Raw genomic sequence first — 17,470 nt, forward strand, 5'->3', positions numbered from 1 at the left:
AGCCTGGATCTTAAAATTGACATCTGGGCTGCACACTTTCAAGTTCACCCCGCAAACAAGTTGAGTCATTTTCACAAGGCAGAACTCCTCATTCAAAGGTTCTGTTCTTCCTCTGCCTGTGGTTACTCGGGGCGCATCAAATATCCCCAGATTCTGGCACCCACATTTGACTCAGGCTAATCTGTGACTCCTTCCTGAGCCCTCCCTGTGCTAGTCGTGAGAAACGCTCCACATTGGCGCTTGTAAACGTGGTCGGCAGTTTCGTGGGGCTATTGGATGGTAGATTTTGTTTGGTTGGTTTTGGTTTTTTGTTTTGCTTTTTATGATCCTCGGGTTCTTTTTATAATATGTGTCTGGCGATCACAGTCTGCTCTGACAACTAGGATACATCCCCAAACCCAACAGATTCATATACTTTTCTAGGAAAACTTTCTTCGAGGGTTTTCCTTTGTGTCCTTGCTTCCAGCGGGAGCAAATAATTGGCACACTGATCCTGCCTCACTAGTGTCCAAACCCAAGGATGCAAGAGGGAACTCTGAACCCCTTCTCACCCTCTGAGTGGGGGGAAGAATCACTTGCTTCTTTGTGTCACTGAGGACAATTTCTGGGCTTGTGAATGGCTTCTCTTCTGACTGGATGACAAGAATGTCAAGTGGGCACCATCTGAGAGGGCCAGAGAGAAACCCACCACCAGACCTCCTGCCTCCCCAGGACCTCAAGCGCTGCCTTCTCCAGTGGAGGCTCAGAGAAGCCTGGAGGGTGCAGCCCTCACCTGGCTGGGCTGTGGTGAGAGGAAGCACCCTGGGGGAGCACGTGGAGCCCAGAACCTTCGGCAGGGGGCCTCCACCACCTGTGTTTGGGTGGGAAGAGCCCAGAGATGCGCAAAGCTGTTAGGCAGAGCCAGACCGGGCCTTAGTTCCCTTTGCAGTAGGAACCACCCACCTGACTGGTCATCTGCACCACACTCGTCCTCCCTAGCTGGGCTCCACTCTGGGGCTGTGTGCCTCCCTTGCTTGGGGCCACATCCCGGGCCCTGGAGACCAAAGCCTGCACAGTGTCCCCTAAGTCACAGCAGTCTTGATGTCCCCTGTGCACTGGCCACTGAGGAGATGGGGACAGAGATGGCTCACAGGGAGCAAACCCTACAACAAAGCCCGTGGAGAGTGCGAGCATACGGGTGAAGCCAAGAGGCAGGGGAAAGACCCCACCCAAAAGGTTCCTGGGTGCAAACCTGTGCTGCATGGGGTGGGAGGGGACTCCGCAGCTGGGTGCCTGTGACTGCTGGGAGGAGACAGTTATGAACCGCTCATTGCAATAAAAGATGGAATAGGTCCTCTAGGTGTAATTAACATGCAAAATATATGCACTGGTCTTCTCAGGGAGGTTTTCTCCTAGAGAAAGGGAATTTAATTTCCCTCAGAGAGTCACAAAGGCTTATCTGTGAAGTGCCAGGCTATCCCAGAAGAGATGCTCCATGGAAGGCTCACAGAAGGGCCAGTGAACACAGGTAATGCTCTTTTCCGGCTGACGACTCAGCAAGTTCCTCAGGCCACGGCCACTTTCTTCTCTTGCTCCTTCTACTCCACCTCAGCCAGTCCTGCCTGCCTGGTATTACTACTGGAGACTTGTAAAGCCTGCGCCTTCCTGCAGCTAGGGCCAAATGTGTGCCAAGTGACCCACTTACTGATTATCACTATTGATGCCACAAAGAGGGAAAGCCTGAATGAGACCCCAAGAATGAGGGTTCCTAGGAACACTGTCAGACCTACTTCCCTTCATCTGGAAGGGCAGGGGACAACACTGGGGCAGCATTCAGGTTTAAACACTGGCCTTGAATTTTAACCTCCACTCAGCACACAATTGGAAAGAGCAAGTGCTTGGTTAGTTCATTTCACTTCACTGTGGGAGTTGAGCTCTAGTAATTCCTAAGTTAAACCATTTCTTTCATGTGAGCATGGGTGAGTCACTTGGTCTTATTTTCTTCATCTATAAAGTCAAGGTGTTGGATCAAGTTATCTTCCAGCTTCAAATTTAGAAATAAAGCTGTAATGTCTGCTCAAGAATTGGCAGAGGAGTGTTCCTTATATAATGCAGTCATGGAATGAGGAACGTGAAATTTAAATTTTCAAAAGGAGAGAAAGTAGCATAACATTTTCTCCAGCTGAATCTCCATTTCCAAGTTCTGCACTTCTAATGTTGATCATTTACTGTTAAATGAAGTCACATCTAAAATAATGAATGCTCCTTTGTAAGAAGGCAATGTCATCTCTGAGACCTAGTGCAGTGATAAACCAGGAGACCTATGGATGAGATGATTTGCTATCCAGGAAGAAACAATTTTCCTCCACACAGGAAAGCCTTCATCACCTGGACTTTAGAATCCTTGGGTTTCCACTACCAAATAGGATAGAGCCAATTTTTCAGAGTGTCTAATTCTTTTGTTCACACTTTGTCTGCTTCTCATCATTATTTAAGTTTTTGGATTTGAGGACAACAGAGAGACACAAATCCAGTTCTGCAACAGGAATAGTTCTCAGTATGCACATCAAATTTTAACAGTTGTGAGAAAGTCCATATTTAAGGATGTTTCACCTAACATTTTTCTTTCCGTTGAGAAGTTTCCAACAGTGAAATTTAAAGTCTGTGGCTAATGAGGAACACAGATTTTTTTAAAAAAACTGCATGTTTACAGGGCAGCTCTTTAGCCTCTCTGTTGGAACTATGACAATGTAGGTCTGATAAAATATGACTCGATTCCAAACTATCAAATAGCATTATAAAAATGTTTGGACTAGATTTAGTTCTCCTAAAAGGTGGCAGATTGATGGAGCATGGATAAAGCAAGTCAGCTTCCAGGAACGGCTGCTTCGTGAGAAACAGGCCCTTCTTTCTCCAGGGGGACACGGACATTCCCAGACAACGTCTTGCAGAAATTTCAAAGCATGGAGCCCAGTTTCCTTTCCTGCTGAGGCCTCTGGCAAGGGTGAGAATTTCTGTAGGAATTCTGTAGTGGAATGATACCTTCCTGAAACTGATCAGCCAGAAGCCAGCAGTGCTATCACCACAGTTAAGCCACCCAGAACAAGCCTGTGCAACGTGTTCTCTGAGCCCTCTGACCCTCTAGGTCTACCACCTCCCGCTGCGGTCACCCTCCTCCTGCCCCACCTTCTCATACTGACCGCAGCCCCACCTTGCTGGCCTGGGCCTTTTGGCCACACTCTTTGGCTCCTTCCCCTCCCCCATCCCCTCTCCTCGCTGCCCTTCTAGGTTCATCTGCATCTAGGGTGTGACTGACTCTGCAAAGCAGAAACAACTTGTAGGTCATCACTCTATGAGAGTGGTAAAGATGGGGAAAGCATTTTGACCGCGAATGTTGGTTGACTCTAAATCATTTAGGTATCACTTCTTCAAAATACCAGAAGTTGTTTTGACTCAAGACTTTGAAGGACAACAAAAAGAATAAAGGATTAGTTGAGACAAATAAACCTACACTATGCAATAAACAACACATGTCTTGCTAAGTAGATAATTTACACTTACATACATATGTTTATAAATTCACATAAAGCCCCAAACAGACACAGCTAGATTTTCCAGTGGTTTGTCTATTAACTACCTCCAAATCTGTTTGGAACTATTAGCAAAGACTTGTCAAAGAAAATGTGTCTTGTTCACCTTCTTGCATTATTAGGGGACCATTGCCTTCCACATTTCATTGCTGATCCACTAATTACAAAACGTTCTATCTGTGGCTGCATATTCAGAGCTCCCAGTTAGGGAGCAGTCTCTGTTAAAGAATTCCTTTCCTCTCCCTTTCGGCTTCCCTCTCCTTTTCCCTCCGTCCTGCCGTGATGGAACGGATTTGGCCTACTATCTTGGTTTTTTTTACTAGATAGAATAATTTATGGGATCAACATCTTGCCCACCCCTCAGAAGTCAACCCCTATGGTTATTTCCTGGGTTGGCTATTAAATGTTCCCTCTCCTCCCTGCCCCTGTGGCTGCTGTGGTTCCAACTGCCCAGCAGCTGTCTCGCTGGGGTATTGTTGCTTCATCACATCGTGCCGGTTTCTGAAAGGCTCTGTGAGCTTCTTCACAGAGCAGACCCGAAGTCAGGAACCAGATCATTGGCCCGGCTATCTGACTGCCCTGTGAAGATGGTCTCATTGAGGAAGCACAAGCATTTGCCCCACCCTCTGCCAGGCCATCAAGCATTCCCCACACTGGTATACAAATCAAATCAGCCCCCATCTGTGGATCACAGCATCCTTAACAAGGCACTCTGCTAGGCACTAAGTAGCCAGACACAGGATCAAGCCAGGTTGCCAAGAACACTGCAGAATTTCTGAAAATAGCAAACAGACCTACAGGAAGGGGAAAGAGCTCCCCGAGGCCAAGCCGCAGCAAATCCTGGAAAGCAGCGCATGACACCGGAGGTCCAGACGGCCAAACGGCTCCAGCAAAGCAGCATATTTTTACAGAGTTCATTTAAACCATTATGTCGTATACACTCTCTCTTTTTTTAAATGATACATCACCGCTGACAGTTGGCATGTACTGTTTTCATAGCTTAGCCTTTATAAATATTATGAGCACATATCACGGCAGCATTGTTATAACAAGTTACAATGATGTGTTCTTTGAGAGAGTGCCAGTGACTGGTTTATATCCTTGGTGATGTTGCCGCATCATAATAAATGTGGAATAAATCTTTTTCAAGGTTCAGCAGTTCCTTTAAGCCAAGGATGCTACGTGTGGGTTGCTGCATCGCCCTGGCTGCTCTCAGCCCAACCTTCGAAATGCCTGCTTCCTAGGTGCTTTGATAGATTGTCCCCAGTTCCGAGGATTTTAATGTGGTCAGTGATCTAACTGCTCTCCTTTAATAGAACACAGTCCTTATTATAATCTGGAATTAATGTTCATGTAAATATCACCAACAGCCAAACATAATAAAATATGTATAAGTCGAGTAACATTATACAGAGGCCCAGAGGCTCCCGTGGAGTCAGCCGCAGCCGCCGCACGTCAGTAACCTCAGGAGAGGGAGGGCGGGAGAGTGGGCATTGCTGCTTTCCCAGGTGGCTGTCGCTGCTGGGGGCATATGGGAGGAAGCAGTGACTCTCTACAAAGTTAACTGCAGAGGACGGTTTCTCCATGAATATCAGGAATCAAAAGCAGAGACTAGGGCTGTGAAATAACCAGCAAACTGGACACAATAATTGAAAGACGTCATCTCTTCCGGATGTGATCTCACTCTTGGTTTGGACGGGTGAGACGGTCTTGGTTCCTTTCTTTCTACCATAAGGAACCAGGATGAGGGCTGAGAAACATGGACCTGTCATAATGGTGCTAAGTCCACACTCGCTGCTCTGGGGACAGGTAGCAGGAACCCTGCCACAGCGCTCACTTTCATCAGCTCCCAAGTCGCTTCCTATAGAATGGCACCATCTTTGGCTCTCGAGGCCCTCAACTGGGTCCACAAAAACGGGTCCCAGATGCACTGCTCCCTTTGAGGTAGGGTACATCAGAATGAGTAGTTGGAAATTGTAGGTATCCTGAAAACTACACAGCTGAATCCTGGGTCATTAAATCTTCATTTAACCCTGCTAATCATACACACGGGCCAAGAGCTGCCTTCAGATAATCAAGCTCTACAGAAATTGGCTATGGAAGCAGAATTGATCTATACTCAGCTGTCCCAAGCTTGAGGTGGTAATTCTTTCGCCAAACATTAATCTATTCTGTATCATCGGTGAAACCACACTCGAGTCCATTGGAACAACCCAGGAGAGCGTGTTAGGGGATGCATAACACAGCCGTGGAGAAACTCCCTGGTCAGGTACGTCCTTCATTATGGCTCTAAATCACTTCCATTCGGGACCAGGCTAGGGTTACTTCATTACCTTTTCCTGTGAATTATTAATACCAGAAACACTAAGCCTGGAGGCGAGGGCTGGAGAAATTGTTCGCGCCGAGGAAGTGAACCGCCTAGTTCAAGTGCTTCTCCTTTTCTTTCAGTTGTTCCCTGGAATTTCCTCTGTTCCCCACCCCCTACCCCAGCTCAAGTGTTTGTGCATTTTAAATAGCTGGTGTTCGGGTCATTAGTGCATCTAGTGCTTTTGCTTGAGTTTGTTTATTCCTTGAGGGATATCTTTTTAAAAGAAAAACTGGTTCCTGTAACTTTTTCACAGTGTATGTCCCAAGTCCCAAGTGACTCGTGAGGATACGAGTTCTGAGAAAATTTCTCTACCCACTTTTTCCTTTGGTATGAAAATAAACTGGTATGTGAAAAATGATTTCCACCAGTGAAGCCTTCCTGTTGCAACAATAATCTGTAATCCTGAAATACAGATGTGTGGATTCAGGGGACAAAGACTCCTCTTCGTCCTACAGCACATTGGATGCTCTCCTAAATTTCATCTCAGATGTTCCTTCCTACCTCTTGGCACCCCCAGGACTTCTCCTTTAGCCTTCTCTTCCTCCCTCTGCTCTGCTTCCTCTGCTCTGCACATTTGGTCTCAGGACTTCTAAATCACCCCCTCGTCCTCCTACCTTCTCACTGGCCCTCACGGGCCACAGACACTCTCACTTGACCGGCAAAGGTTGTGAAAGGCATCTTGTTCAAAATTAATTTTATGGTCTACATACCCCAAGGACCCATCTCAGCACTGGATGGACTATAGGAGATGCTAAGTAAATCTTTGTGGCTTGCTTGAAACCGGAAATATTAAGACAAAAGAAAATCCGTATGTGTGTGTGTTTTTTTAATGCTCTAAATACATAGACCAAAGAAGATTTAGAAAATTGGAGATTGGAAGAGATCTGTGGAGACACTTTCTGGATCACAATTCCTGCATTATACAGAGTTCAGAAGAAAACTTCAATGATGATATTACTGATTCACGGCTCAGTGGCCTTCTAAGCCTGAGAACGATGGGTTTGGCCGAGGGAAAAAAAAAGTTTCATGAGGTTTCTGGGACCTCCACCATGTCTTGGAAAACAATCTCTTGAGGAATTAGGGATAAATAAAATCAGAAACATGTGGGATATAGTTCACTTTAAATACATATGAGGCTAGAAATTAAGGCAAAGTATTCAGCTAAAGTTATTTAGGGTTTGGGTTTACCCACAACATCTGAAAAGTAATTCAAGATGTTAGTTGAACCCAAAGTGCAGCCTCATTCACCTTCTCCTACTGGAAATAGAGTGTGTGGAGCAGCTGAGGGAAGACATGTCTAATGTCAAGTTAATGAAAGGAGATAAAGGTATGTTGGAGCTGAAAAGAGGAGAGAGTGTTCAAATATGCACAGAGAAAAAAAATTAAATGCTAGAAGACCCTTGGCTACAGCAAAGGGCCAAAGGGACCTGAGGTCTTGGCACTGGTTGCTGAAACATGCACCTCCCTGGGGCATAGCATTCCCTTGGCAAACACCACTTTTTATAAGGCTCTTTCTCTGGGCATCAGACTTTCCCTCAAAAATTTAAGCCTGTTGCAACTTGTTTATAATAGAAAGTTCTTATAGGCATCAAAAATAGGTTTGACATGTGGCTGACTTTTAGCTGGATGTTTTAAAAGAACTGATGGGTATTTATGCCTGAGAGGTTGAACTCCTGGGTGCCCAGACACTCTTGGTGAGTCGGGAACACACCCAGTTGCCCTGTAAGTGTGAGCGCCTGAAGATCATCTGCCTAAAGCAACAGGGTAGACTCTTAGTCTATAGGTCTGCTGTAGTCCCTGCTGGGACCCAAGGCATGGTAGAACTGTTCCTCCACTGACCAGACACAGCAGGAACCCATAGGCTGCACCTCTACCACTGTTTCTGTTGTACCTACTCTGTCTAGTTGGATGGGAATCATGGGTGGCCTTAAACTCCCTTTTGAACTAAAAATAATCCCCTTTCTTTCTTCACTGGACCTGAAGAGGCAAGAGACAGCAATAAACTTGACTTGTGGCCCATCAAGAAGGCCCATCATCTCTACGCCCCAGGGAGGTGCACGTCTCAGAAACCAGTGCCAGGACCTCAGGTCCCTTTGTCCCTTTGCTCTAGCCAAGGTCCCTTTAGTATTTCATTTGTGGAGTATGAGACTCACTTTACAGGGGAAAAAACCTGGCTTATTGATCCATCTGTAGAAACTAGAAAACAAGTCTCAAATCAGACTAAAATGATCAGTAAGACAGAAGAACAGGACCACATGACCATGCCCCATAGGATGTCCTTGGATTTGGGAACACGATCTTGGCTAAGTCTCTGAACATCTTTTTTGTTTCAATTTTCATCTATAAAATACTGAACAACATCTGCTCTACTGACTTCATAAAGGGATTGTAATGTGATTAAATGAGATATATTCTTGTAAGTGCTTTGAAAGACATAAAATGTCCTAAAATGTTAGTCTCTAGCCTTCCCGACACAGCTTTCCTCTTTGCTATGGGTGATCTATTTGACATTTCCACTTGAATATTTTACTGCTATCTCACACTTAGCATGTCCAAAATGGACCCCTTGATCTTTTCCTACCAATTTTCACCTATTCCAATTTTTCCCATTTCTGTGAATGACTCCAACCATATGTTTAAGCCAGAAACCTGGAAGTTTTCCTTGGGACTTATCTTTCCCTCACGCATACTGCCAATTAATCACCATGCCCTGTTGAGGCAATTCCACCTTTTCTGGAATCTGGGCCCTTCGCTAGCCCAGGCTCTATCATCCCTCACCTGAACCACTGCTTCCTCTCTTGCCTCAGTACCCACCCACCCCTACAACCTCACTCACACCTCCACCCAATGCCCAAAAAGTCCGTTCTCCTCACCGCAGCCAGAACAGTCCTTTAAACTTGCTTATGTCACTCCCCTGCTCAACATGCTTCAGGACGTCCTCTTCAAGCCTCCCAGGGACCTGAAGAAATATTCAGGAACAGAGGTATTCGGAGAAGGCTCCACTAAGTGGAGACTTAGGATATGTGACTCACCCACTGGTCTTTTTCCATGGGACACACATACAGAGGTGATATATCCCAAAACCTTTCCCTTCCATAATGGCTCTGACACAGGACTGACAATTAGGTCCTCCTCAACCAGTTGTCCTCACTGGACACCCTGATGAACAGGGGCCCCTACTAACAGGATGAGAGTGTGTGTGTGTGTGTGTGTGTGCGCGCGTGTGACTGCTTGTTTGTGCAAGCTTTATGTCTGCCATCTGTTCACCAGCTGTAATTTCAAGAAGAGAAAAGAGGAGGGAATCAAATACAATACAATGAATAACAAGATGAGTTCTTTTATAATGGTATTTCTTACTGATACTAAGTATTTTTAATGGCCCAAAAACATCTCTCTAAATTTTGAGTATTTTCTTAATGTCTTAAAAATTGGAATGCAAGCAACTCTATAGCATCCATATGCAAATTCTTGGCTCGATGGGTTATCTAAGACAAATTTTTAATTCAAAACTGACTCCTTCTACCACCCACTATTAGCAATTTGTGCTCAGGAAAGACAAACTAATTTTAAACATTTTTCCAAATAAGATATATTTAGAAAAGATGAATCCACTGCCAGAATATTCTATAAAGCTTAATATAAATGCTTTCTGAATTATCTGCTGTTTTAGATTATTAGGTCTGAATTTTAATGCTTTTGGCCAAAAACCATTTTAAAACCTTCATAGTAAAAATAAAATATAATGTAGTTTTCAGAATATGTCATACATTATAAAACAGAACAGAGCTAAAACATTTCTGAGCATTCAAAGTCAAAGCTTTTTTTTCAGTTGTCTGCATATTCATTCTGATCTAGACACCCAAATAAGAGTTAACTAATTATATTTAAATTGTTAATGGCACTTTTTCTCGATGATCTTCAAAAACTTCATAGGTAGGAGGACCCGGTGTCAAGTATAATTTTTGAGTTCTCAGATACAGAGGATTTTGGTGATTTGAGCAAAATTGCACAATCATAGTGTCAGGATAACTGTGTTGGGAGTCACTAGACTTCGAATCTTGTCCCTTCCTCTCTACGTGCCGTATCCCTAACAATCAGGGTAGAAAGTGAGCCCCACGAGGGCAGGATTTTGTCTTGTTCCCTGCTACATCCCCATGGCCCAGGCCAAAGCAGCATCTCCGTAAGGGTTTGTTAAATGAGGAATAAGTGACATGATGAATTCTAAACAGAAGGGTAATTAGGGCGAGAGTCATGTTCAGATGGCAGCGTTGTTGGGAACAGATTTAAGAAGAGCAAAACCAGTGAGGCCAACCACGAGGCCACTGAGTTAATCCAGTGAGAAGGGGAGAGGGCCCGAGCTAGTGGCAGGGACGAGGGGAGGGGAGGAGGAGGGCCTGGGTAGTCAGGAGGATCCTTGAATGGCAGGAGGGAAGCACAGGGCACTTCCTGCCCTGAGATGCAGGACAGGTGAGGAGGAGGATGGAGGGAGAACAGAGGAAGGGGAAGTGTTGAGGAAATTTCCACCTGATGACCTCTATTTGCCCTGTGAAATAGAAAATTTAAAAAAAGTTTGCTGAAAATGAGGGGAGATGTGATGAAACAAGGGAAAGCTACTGTGAGGGCTATAGGGACATCAAAGGCAGAGCAGGCCCACAGGAGAGGGGAGTGGGGGACCCACGCTGGCCTGGGGGACAATCCAGACCTGCACTTACCACTCACCTCGGAAAAGGGACTTAACCTCTTTGAGACTCTCTTTGCTCATTAGGAAAAGGGATGAGCAGGTTCCATCTCACCAGGCTATGATGCAGCTTAAACAAGATTAACGTGTCTGCAAGCTCGCAGAGCCAGGACCTGGTGGATCCAGATTGTGCGGGGCTCTGAGTTCTTGCAATTTGGAGAACACTCTTTAAAGACTAGAATACAAAATGAAAGTCAATGTGTACTTAGAAGGAGAAAAGAAATCACCACACATTACATGTTTTTAAGCTGCCAAATGCCACACGCATCACAAAATACAGAAAAATAACCCATTATTTTAACTAATTGCCTGGCATACCTCCATAATATTTTTTTCCTATAATATTTGGCTGCACAGTCTTGATCACTTCTTCATATGACAATGATTTTATAATATGATTTTTATAGAAAGCATAAGAAGACAATTTAGTCTTTCCCCTAGCTTGGTTGAACAAAATTTGTTTTTTATTATTGATAGCTGAGATATATTAGGCATTAAACACAGACATATCTCTGTTTATAATACAGTTACAGGTTTGTACCCTAAAAATACAAGAATTGTGACCTATTCTATTTCTCAGATACCTACCAAAAAAGAAGAAAAATGTATGGTGGGTTTATGTATGGTGGTAAACGTTTCATTACTGAATATATTCCTAACAGGAATATTACTAACAGGAATGTATTACTTAGATTTAGCTCGCGGTCTTGGAAGGTACCCATGCAAATGAGAGACCCTAAAGCTTAAGGTTCGTTAGCATCACGGTAAACTTGCATCCAGTTGGAACCATAACAGGCACTCAACAAATCACTGTCCTTCTCGTCCTCTCCCATAAGCTGTTCTGGGACAGTGCCTCCCAGGACTTCCCTGCCCAGCACCCGGCACACAGCTGTGCTTCCAGGGTGTGCTCAACCAGGGCTTGACAACCACTGCATTCTGTTTACCATGCCCAACTGACTTAACTACACTTTGGATGGGTTTTTATTTGAAGCAGGCCCAATTTTTTAAAACAGAGAAATAGACTCGATATTTGCAATACACTATCTGGCAGGATTACTGGAAATGTAGTCTATAATAATCATACTTCTAAGAATAAAAGAGCTGGGGACTGGCTTTTGAAACCCAGACACATCCCATCAGAACAATACCCTCATAATACGTTCAACTGACACTTCATTTACATCAATATTGTACAGACACAGAAAAATTTGTTATGAATCTTGGCCATAATCCACTTTCTTTACTATAGTATGTTAGGTTTGTATTATGATTTTTCTCCACCAAATAAAAAATGAAAAGAAGGAAGGAAAGGGAAGGAAAGAAAAAGAAAAAAAAAATCAAAAAGCCTTTCCACAGTCATTTATTATATTACTTTTTAAACAATTAATTTCTTCTCAAAAGATAAAAACATGTTTCCATAACCTCTTCTACCTAGAGTGCAGAAGTAGAAGGCAATCTTTTCCAGGAGCTTGAAGACTCTTTGTTCTAAGCAAGATTCTAATAAATGCACACAATTTATAAGTGATACTTTGAGGACTATCTCACAGAATTTAAAGCAATCCAGGATTTAATAGCAATCAACAGAATCAAGGCAAAGTGAAACTATTACGGCTGAACACACTGGGAAAGTGGAGTTTGAATTGATGCTGCATATTATTCATTTTGACAAGTGCAAACTCACATTGAAGATAGCAGGAGTAGAGACGGGGACTGCAAGGAAGGGTAATACAAATGTATTATTAACACAGAAACAAATCTGACTTTAAACCTGGTGTGTCTCCTGGTTAGCAAGAATAATAATAAGGCCTTGAATTCTCATTGTACTTTGCATTGAAAGTAATCAAAGAACTCCTAAATTTTCACGGGCAATACAGTGGTCAGTCTACATTAGTTATATCTTCCAGAGGAAACCAATTACTAAATTAAGTGTGGGCATGTTGGGAATAGATGCAGATAGGGAATGTCAAAATGCACTCAGACACTGAGAAGCATGGAAAGTAAAGCTCCAGTGCACCCCTGGCCCCCCAAGTTCAATCAGGCAGCTCATCAGAGATTGGCCCAATTCACAGTCTTTGGAGGCTCTGCTGACACTCCCAGTGCAGTGGATCCCAGCAAGTCTCTGAGCTTCTCCTCTGCACTAGTGTAGGGAAGCCCTAACAAAACATCTTAGAAAATTGCCTGTGATTGGGGGGATCCAGTGGGCTTTCACAAATGCTTCAATAGGATCAAGAGAGCAGAGATCAGGAGTCCAACCGCGCATGGCAAATGCCACGTGAGGTAACCTGTGCTCAGCCCACCTGCCGTGTGCACCTGCAGGCTCTGCACATACGCTCTTGTCCCACGCTCACTCTGAGGGAGCGCTCTGATGAGACGAGTCCTAATGTTATCCTGTTTTCCTTAGGAGGAAACGGAAGCACAAAAAGGTTGCGGAACTTGAGACAGTCACATCTAGGTGATGCCTACACGGTGGCAGAAAAGAGAGAAACTTAGTTAAGCAGACAAAAATCTGCCCTTAAGCAAACGTTTGTATTTTATTTGTTTGCGCACTGGATTCATGGACTGTCTAAGACTTGCAGATCCAGAGGCAAACTTTCGAGGTTCTCATTTCCCATGGGGCACATCCTGTCTCCTCCCTCTGTTCCAGTGACTCTTTAGTATGAAATTTATAAATACAATTGCTAACCTAATGTCAAAAACAAAACCAAGCGAAAAAGAAAGAATGTGGCCTGAATGCACCTACCACAGAAACTGCTCCTGCCAGGAAAATTTACTGTGTCTGTTTTCTGCAGGAACAGCCACAGCCTAATAAAGAGTTAAAGTGGTTGTTGGGTAGTGCCGTGGCTGGCGCAGGTAGACATTATTCTAATACCACTGCTCCTCCTGAATTAGTGTCAAGTATGTAAACCCAAATTTATATTAGCATAAATATTGAGGAATGTTTAACACTGTGCTGTGTTCTTGATTTATAGGAGGACAAAACAAAACAGATAAATCATTTTCCTTAAGTGCCACGGCAATACATCTCTAAATAATCAGCCCCTCAACTCCAAAGGCAATAGTTTCTCCTTTACTCACATTTGTAATTCTCATTAGTATCCAATGAGAGTTGTACCCACCAGGGAAGAATAAAACTGAATGAATACCTTGCACTTCAGGTTTTCAGAGCAATATGAATAAAGAGGTCTTTTGGCTTAATCACAGAAAAGTAGTGCCACTAAGGCAAGGCATATCAAAACATCAGAAACCTAGAATCAGATGTTCATTAACATCGAGATACATTAAATTCAGCAAAGGTGGAGCTCTTAAATGGATTTGTTCCCTACAGAAATGTCTGCACATATGAGGAAAGGGAGCATATTTAAATGAAAGCACATCTTTCTTATCAGCCCGAGAAATCTGATTTTCAGATCCGCTAGCAGTACATTGTTCTTTAAGAATTAAAACTGAGAAGTAATTATCAAATAATGTAGTTAGCTTGCACATGTCAGACAGATAAAGTCAAGCCACTTTTAAAAAATCAGTGAGACACAGAATATGAATTTGTATTCTAATGGGCAGGCACAAATAAAGAAGAGAGGGAGGTGTAACCACAGAACTAGACTCAAGGTTTTCAAGTTGAGTCTAAAATTTTCCCTCAAGATGCTTCTTAACATCAAAAATAAGAGTGGAAAAGAGTGAAGAAACTACTGCCAGCAATGATATTCAGGAACTTCCTGAACTAGACCTTAAACTGTTGATAGTTTAGAATTGGCTATGGTGGGAGAATTTACACTGTGGAAATCAGCAAAAGCTACAAAACAGCTAGTCAAGTGTGTGCTAGGATATGTCCAGATGTATCCTTAGCCTGAATCCAAAGTCATAGATTTCTTCTTACACACTTCTAATACTAAGCCAAATGTGTACGTTAGTCATCAATTTGGTGAGTAGGAAGATTGCCACTTTGTTTAAAATGCACTGGGTCATGTGGATGCTGCCCAATAAAACGTGACTCTGTAAAGAATCATTGTCTGATAAGAAGAACGCTGGCCTGGGAATCTGAGGGTGTTCGCTCAACTCCCAGCATGACCGCTCACCAGGTGGGTGGCCTTGGGCAGAGCACTTTGCCCTCCTGAGCCTCCTAATAATACCTTCCCTGCCTGCTCCATGAGATTGTTGTGAGATGCACATAAATTCATATTCTAAACTGTGAGGCACTGAAAAATGGTCCAGAAATTCACAAAATCAGCAGTATATTGTATTTTGTCTTATTTTCTTATTTCCTAGTCCTTCCTCATAGTTAACATTCTGTCATCACGGATGACTCTTTCCTGGGCCTGGATCTTGACTCCCTAACTGTCCTCTTAGCTCTTCTGGGCAGGGACATCACATGTTTCTGCTGAATGTACCACAATACCTAGCAGAGCATCACACACATCGCAGTGCCTGAAAAACTGACCTCAAGGGCTTCCTGCTACAGGAATATATGACCCAGGACCTCTGCGGAACTACAAAGAAATTAAAATTCTACAGAGGAGTTATGTTTTATCATTTCAGTTTAAGCATCTTTTCTTAACCCCTCTGATTGCAACTTCCCTCTGATTTGATCTTTGAAGCCTCTGTTTCAAGTCACTCCTCTAAGTTCACTGTTTCTTAAAGTTCCTATGGCCCAAACACACAGGCTTTTCCCAACCTGCACTAAATTATAATTGTTCTTGTTCTAATAAGCAGCAGAATAAAAGATGCCGCTGACCATAAAGTAATCAGATATCATATTGATATTCATGTCCACTAATTCCTATTCACTTTAGTTTCCTCCTGTTCTTGCTTATGCTTCTCTTATTTTTTATTTAGATTTTTACAACCCACAAAAAGGGGCCTCTATTTTCTCACTGTGGAATATCATGGAATAGTGGAGAACATATATAGGATTTTGGACTCAACAGATCAAGTTCAAATCTCAACTTCACCATTTAATAGTTGCATGACTTCAAGGAAAATTATTTCACCTCTCTGAGCTTCCGTTTCCTCATCTACGAAATGGTAAAATACATTGAAATAGTGTATGTGAAAGTACTCAGCACAGTGCCAAGCACAAAGCTCCTTATATACTTACTTCTCCTCCCAGAGACGCTTACAGTCCTTACTGCAATCGCTCAGAACACGTTAAGAAGAGAAGCTTCAACACATTTGCCTTCCAGCCTTTGGTTGGCAAGTAAGAACTAAGCTTCTAACTGGCTGAATTAATTGAGGTAAATCATTGTCTATTGCTCCTTGGTAATAATTTAGGCATGTGGCCTAAACTGATCAAGGTTGAATTTGATCCTCCCAGTTGCCACTGGCCTTTTGGATTTGGGATGTTTTTCTTCTTTTTTTCTTTCTTTTTTGTTACTCATTAAGTCAACAAATATTTATTGCCTACTGGAGGCTGATACAGGTTTTGTGGGGCTTGAAGTTTATACTATTTGGGAAACCATCTTATAAAAATGAATATAAAAACTGCAAATACAAAGTCAGATATAAAGATAAGTATTTCTGAGAATGCAAATAGAAGGGAGCCTAAAGCTTAAGGATTATTCACTTTATGACTGCAGTCCCCAAACCCCAGTCCATGGACCGGCCTGTTATGGACTGGGCCTCAGAGCTCTGCCAACCCCCCACCTGCCCCATCTGTGGAAAAATTGTTTTCCATGAAACTTAGGAAACAGGGCGTCAGGGGGCCCGGGGTTGGGGGGCCAGCACAGCAGCTCACTCTTGCAGCCACTCCCATGGATTACATCCCCACCCGAGCTCTGCCCTTCTCCTTCACGTGGACAAATTGTCTTCCATGAAACTGGTCCCTGGTGCCAAAATGTTGGGACCACTGTGTCTGGTGCCTACTGCTTCTCAGGCCCCATGTGAGGCTCCGGGGATAAGGTGATGAGTATAGTAGGGTCCCACTCATGAAGATCCTGCAAACTAGTCATTTTCAGACAATGGTGACCGGCTCTTGCCTCCTCAGAGGGCTCCATAGTACGTGGCCCTTCTGGTGGCTGAAGCTCCTTGAACGCCAACCAGAACAGTTTCCTATTTCTTCTCTACTCTAGACTAGAAAGAACCCGGACCCTTCTACACCCAGTTGCAGTCTGCTCTCTCAAATTTCCTCCAATGTGAAAGAGAAAACCACCTACCCGGTGGGCATTCATAGAATTCTCTCCTTAGAATTTGAAAACCTCATTTACAGATGAAAACATGGGGTCCAAAAACTGGAGCAATGTTCTCAAGATAGAAAGAGAGTTAAGCTCCCCAGCCAAGATTAAAAGCCAGTGTCCTGCTTGGGACTTGAATGGCATTTCTGTTAATGCCACATTGTCTCCCCAAGACTTGCTGTCCATATGGGGAATAAGAAAAGACGAATAAACTTTATCCCTCCCTGGAGAGAAATTTTAGCGAGCCAGTCTTCAATGGGCATCATGAATAGCTAGTTGTTTTTATTACCTTCCTGCCACTGTAACCAATCAGCCTTTAAAATTCCACAGTTGCCATTTTTTGGTTGTGACGGTTGTTTTTGTCAGCTTTATCTGTATTTAAAAATTACACTGAGGTCTAGGAAAAAATTGCATCTTTATAAGTGTTAAGAATAAATAAAAATTAGAATATAATTCCTTCATTCTTCTTATTTTAACCTCTATTTTCTCTTTCTCTCGGAAGAATGTGGCAGTATGCATCTACACAGCAGAATTCAATCTTACCAAACGATCATCTTTTTCCGATCTGAGTATAAGAGTTTAGGTGTGTAACAACTGAATCTTTTATCTTAAAGTGACAAAGATTAGTCAT

This window comes from Eulemur rufifrons, chromosome 1 (genome assembly GCF_041146395.1).
Source record: "Eulemur rufifrons isolate Redbay chromosome 1, OSU_ERuf_1, whole genome shotgun sequence".
Classification (NCBI taxonomy): domain Eukaryota; kingdom Metazoa; phylum Chordata; class Mammalia; order Primates; family Lemuridae; genus Eulemur; species Eulemur rufifrons.